Below are 6,000 nucleotides of genomic sequence, written 5' to 3' on the forward strand. Positions count from 1 at the left end.
ACTAGTTTTGGAACAAAATGGCAATATTGTTTTTGAAATTGGGGTCAGTAAGATGTTTTAAAGCTTTTGGAAAAAAAAATCTCTTATGCTCACAGAGGGTGCATTAATTTGATCATCATACAGTAAAACAGTAATATTGTGAAATATTATTACAATTTAAAATAACTGTTTTCTATTTTAATATATTTTAAAATGCAAATTATTCCTGTGATGGCAGTAAGCTGAACCAGAATTTTCAGCATTCAGTACTCCAGTCTTCAGTGTCACATGATCTTTAGAAATCATTCTAATATGCTGATTTGGTGTTTGAGAAACATTTCTTAATATCAGTGTTGAAAACAGTTGTACTGCTTAAAGGAGAAGTTCACTTCCAGAACCAAAATTTACAGATAATTTACTCACCCTCTTGTCATCCAAGATGTTCATGTCTTTTTTTCTTCATTCATAAAGAAATTATGTTTCTTGAGGTAAACATTTCAGGATTTTTCTCCATATAGTGCACTTCTGTGGTGCCCCCGAGTTTGAATTGCCAAAATGCAGTTTAAATGCACCGTCAAAGGGCTCTACATTATCTCAGCCGAGGAAAAGGGGTCTTATCTAGCAAAACTGTTGGTTATTTTCTAAAACAATTTACTATTTATATACTTTTTAACCTCAAATGCTCGCCTTGTCTAGCTCTGTGATGTGCATGCATACTCTGTGTAATCTGGGTCAATACAGTTAGGGTATGTCAAAAAACTCCCGTCTCATTTTCTCCAACTTCAAAATCATCCTATATCGCTGTTTTACCTTTTGTTTTGTAAAGGATGTTTGACCTTCTTAACACTTTCACTTTGTAAACACTGGGTCTGTACTTCTGCAGCGATGTAGGACGATTTTGATTTTGAAGTTGGAGGAGAAAATGAGATGGGAGTTTTTCAACATACACTAACTGTATTGACCCAGATTACACAGAGTACACATTCGCATGGCAGAGCTAGACAAGATGAGTATTTGAGTATTTTAGAGCCCTTTGAAGCTGCATTTAAACTGCATTTTGGAAGCACCATTGAAGTCCTCTATATGGAAAAAATCCTGAAATGTTTTCCTCAAGAAACATAATTTTTTTACGACTAAAGAAAGACATGAACATCTTAGTTGACAAGAGAGTGAGTAAATTATCTGTAAATTTTGGTTCTGGAAGTGAACTTTAATATTTTTGTGAAAACCAAGATACACCATTTTAAGGATTGTAACATTTTTAACACTTTTGCAGCATTATGTATTTATTGTCATATTTCCAAAATGAAAAAAGTGCACTTTCATAATACACTTAAAGTGCTCTATTTTCACATACTAATTTAGTACTTAATATACTAAAAATTACTCTTTAGTAATTCTTAGGATAAACTTAAGATCATCTAATTTGTTAAAAGCACATTTTAGTTCATATTCAGCGTGCCCCAAAATAGCACATTTAAGTTTATCTTAAGACGTTTTTTTTTTAGTATATTAAGTACAAAATTAGTGCATGAAAATAGAGCACTTTAAGTACATTATGGAAGTGCATTTTTTTTCACCTGGGTTGATCATATCAAGTAAGTAATATTTCAGAACTGCATTTTTGTTCATTTTTATGCTTAAAAAATTAAATAATAGTTTCAAACGAAGCCAAAGTAGGATAAGTAATTTTTAAAGGCACTGCACAAACAGTGAAATATATCAGTTCCAATCAGAGTGGACCGGAACTATCTTATAATACGGAACTAAGCTCAGTGATTGTTCAGTCTCAGACTTATATAACTGTAAACGTTCTGAGCGGAGTGATACCACTGGATGGAGCTGTAGAAAACACGAAGCACTGTCACGCTAGGAACAGAGACGAGTGTTGGATCACAATAGCTCTGTATCGAGTTTCCCGCGTGTCTGGCCGTGGTCACTTTTGATGGATTGAGCCATTAAATAATTATAGTGTATGACAGTGTTTATTACCCGTACACAATGAATCATATCCACAACCTGATCCGAGCGATTGTACTACAACAAGATGGACTTTCGACTACCACTAGCCAAACTGATCCATTGATGGAGAAAAGGGAAGATAACAATGATTTATATGCTTTAAGAAAATCTCAACCCCCTTGAGGCTGGGGAGTGAATTTGCATAAGGCATGTTTGGAGAACCTCCTGTACAGCTAATGCCTTGTCAGTAGCAGGGATGGGATTTCAACATATGGCCCTCATTTTCTTGTGCCAGACTTTTAATTCATTATATCAGTGAGGGAGAGAGAGAGAGACAGAGAGAGAAATCTTCAAATTGAATTGTGCTGGTGGAATGTGACCTGCAGTAAATTACAGGAGTGCATCTGTAGGCCTCAGGGAGAGAGTGAAAGAGAGCAGAAATTTAGTAGATTAAAAAACCGAGAGAAAAACTTGGTTGGAGTTCGGCTGGAGGAATGGCCCTGATATCTTCACATTCCTCTTCGCCGGCACATCCACACTTCAGTTTGTTGTAAAATTGATTTTTTTTTTCTTTTTGGGTGGGGGGGATGGGAGATCTTTATCCCGCAAACTTTTCTTCCGAAAAGCCAGTGTGCAACGCAGCAGGCAGGGTAGCATGGCAGCTGAGAAAGGGGCGTTTGTTTGGGACAAGCCGTAGAGGCACAGAAAATTAGAAAGGCGGCCAGTTGGAACAAGGTGCTTGCCTTCCTCCTCCTCTGCAGTAGTGTAGCCTGACAGATGGGCACCGGGGAGGAGGAGGAGGAGGAGAGGGGGAATTAAAAATCGGTCGCCTCTTTTAGATCCTGGAGTCAGAGGCACCGAGGGATGCGGAGATGCGGCCCGCTGTGCGACTCTGGGAGCTTGCAGGTGTGCAGGAGGTGCTAATGTCACTTGAGGTGGAGGAATAGAGGGAGAAGGGATTGTAAGTGCCCCCCTCCGGTGTCCCACCCACGCCGGACCCAGCATCTCCTCGTACAGGGAGTCGCATCTCAATAACCTTAATGGCGCTTCTCCTAATTAATCGGCTCATCTGCGGAGACCCGATACCTGCAGTCGAGTTCCTCCTAATGCACAGCATCCTCACCATGTCGCCCATGACATTGTAGTAATGAGCTAATGCGGCTACAATGTCACTGCGACGTTGCGGGGACGTTATCGGCGGGAGCTCATCTCACATGCTGATGTCCCTGATCCCCTTCAATGCAAAGCGGAGCCGGCGTGGCGCGTTAGGTGCTGACACGACCGCAGAAGCGTTCCTTAAAAGGAGAAACGCTCCGCCTCGAGTAAACATCCGAAACAGATGGCATTTTCAAAGCAAGCTTCATCAATCTTTGTTGACACTATCCCTCTCTTTTTTTTCCCAAACTGCTCTTATTTGGGGATATTTGCAATTATAATACATAAGCTCATTTGAATATCAAATTAATTAGCGAACACACTAGAGTAAATGCTTTTTTTATAAGTCCTTGTTAAAAGTGAAAAGTTCTCAACTACGGTCGGATGGCGTGTTAATTTACAGTGATATCTAATCCCACGTCGCCAGACATAAAAGGCATTACTATACATATTTTAATGGGGAGGTGGTTGTTTTCCAAGCAATTTTCTGCTACAGTACATTCTTAATTTATTCATATTTAATTTATTGGTCTCTGCATACCCACTCAGCAAAACTAATCAACAGCATGTAACAGGCCTCTTAAAGATACAGCGGCTCTTTGGCAGGCGGCAGGCCACGAGTGGCCCTCGTCTTCGAGAAGGCGCTCGGAGCGCCGAGGACAGTGCCGAGACGCACGCATGAACTCCCCCAAGGAGACTGTTTGATTCCCACAGACAACCTTTTGATAATTGAAAGCGAGTGAGCGAGAGAGCGCGAGGAAAAAGGAGTGAGAAATGTGGCCAGCCTTGAATCACCTGAAATATTTCAATTTTGCGGGTGCTGACCATCAGCCCCTGCTGCCAGAATGTCATCCACAGAGGACTGCTCGCCTCCCCCTCCTCTTCCTCATCCCTCGTTCCCTCTCCGCAAACTCCTCTGCCCTTGAATCTGATTCGTTTTTTTCCCCTCTCTCGCTCTCTCTCACTTGCTGCTTTGGCAATCATTTAACACAGTGTGACTTGAGTTCTTATCACCTGTGTGCACTGTATGCTCCAAATACCTATCGACCCATTGACACAGTGTAAGGAGGGACTTGGGCAACCTTACACATGGAAATGATTTCAATTAATTACCATTTCCCCGGAGAAGGCCGAGTGGCGAGAAGAAGAGCGAGCGAGACAAAAGGTCCGAAGAACGGGAACATTCTTGCGGCGTGATGCGCGCCATGTGTAATGAGCGTCGGAAAAGGTCATTTGACACGTTTCTGTTGCTATGAATCAATTTCTTTTCGAGCACTTAATTCTTGTTTTGCAGGCGTTGTGTGGAGAAGGTGCGCCTACCAGAGTTTTGGCACAATAGCCGAGGGCACCTGCAGGGTTACTGAAGAGGGGCGCTCTAATGAAATCGAGCATCACACCTTCTATGATAGGAAAATCACTGCTGTCACCCTTATAGTAATTGGGGCGTTTAATAGAGGCCTGTGATAAATCCAGCTCGATTACAAGGACTACTTCAGAGAAAAGCCAAGTCGAAAAGTGTCTTGAGAGGTCATATCCTTGTGGGTGATCAAATAGGTTCTACTTGACCATAAAACACTGATAAAAGTCCATAACACTTTCTAACAGAAAGTTCAAAAGAGAAACTGTATTTTACTTGTCAGGGCTCAACAATTACTTTTTTCTGAAGTAGTTCAGTTTTTATTTTTTGCAGTGCATTTTTATATTTGCTAGATTTTTTTTTCTTTTTTTGTTTGTTAAATTTAGTTAACTATTTTTTTTTAAAGATTTATTTTTGGCATTTTTAGCCTTTATTATGACAGGACAGATCAGAATGGACAGGAAGTGAAGTGGGAGAGAGATAGGGGGCAGGATCGGGAAAGGTCCTGGAGTCAGGATTCGACGCACTGCCCACAAGGTTATTGCGCCGACAAATTTAGTTAATTTATTGACAGAATTTAGTTTTTCACTGATTGTAACCTACTTTTAATTTTTGTGAGTTTTTTAAATGATTCAAGAAAAGAACTGAATAATTTGTTTGTGAATCTGACCGTGTTTTTTAGGGCTGTCCAACGATTAATCACAGTTAATTGCATGCAAAATAAAAGTTTGAGTTTGCCTAATATATGTGTGTGTACTGTGTGTAATTATTATGTATATATAAATACAAACACAGTCATGTATATATTTAAGAAATTTAATTACAAGTATATGTATTTATTATAATTTTATATAATTTATATATAAATACAAATATTTTGTACATAACATATTTCTCTTAAATATATACATTAATTTATGTATTTACATATACATAATAATTACACACTGTACACACACATATATTAGGCAAACTCAAACTTTTATTTTATATGCGATTAATCGTTTGATGGCCCTAGTTTTTTTTGACCCATGCATCCCATAAGTAACACTGCCACTGAAAATCAGTACAGAAAACATTTTTGCAACCTGTGGCACACTTGCGGTGTGTCATTTTGGAAATATTTTAGTTATGCCCATGAACAAGCTTGAATTCAATAAATTCAATTTGAGAATGTGTACAGTGTAACCTGTGTAGTCTGATTTGCAAGCAAATTATGCTTTTTAGTTGGTTATTTTTAACACATCCGTTTCAACTGCTTTCCACTATTAAAAATAAAGGTTCCAGCAAGTTTCTTCCAGAACCATTTTTTCTTAGCTCAAAGAATATTTCAATATTCAGAAGGTAAAATATAGACAAACTTAGTGATTGAGTTGCTTTGACCCAGCGGTTAATTTAAATGTTTAACCCAACCTTCTGGGTAGTTATTTAACTCAGCGATTGATTAAAAACGACATGTCTTGCTTAAAATGAACCCAAAATAGGTTGGAAATTAACATTTATTAATAAATGAAGCTTATTAATAAATGTTCACTTTTTGATTATTA

This window comes from Labeo rohita, chromosome 7, assembly GCF_022985175.1.
Source record: "Labeo rohita strain BAU-BD-2019 chromosome 7, IGBB_LRoh.1.0, whole genome shotgun sequence".
NCBI classification, from domain to species: Eukaryota; Metazoa; Chordata; class Actinopteri; order Cypriniformes; family Cyprinidae; genus Labeo; species Labeo rohita.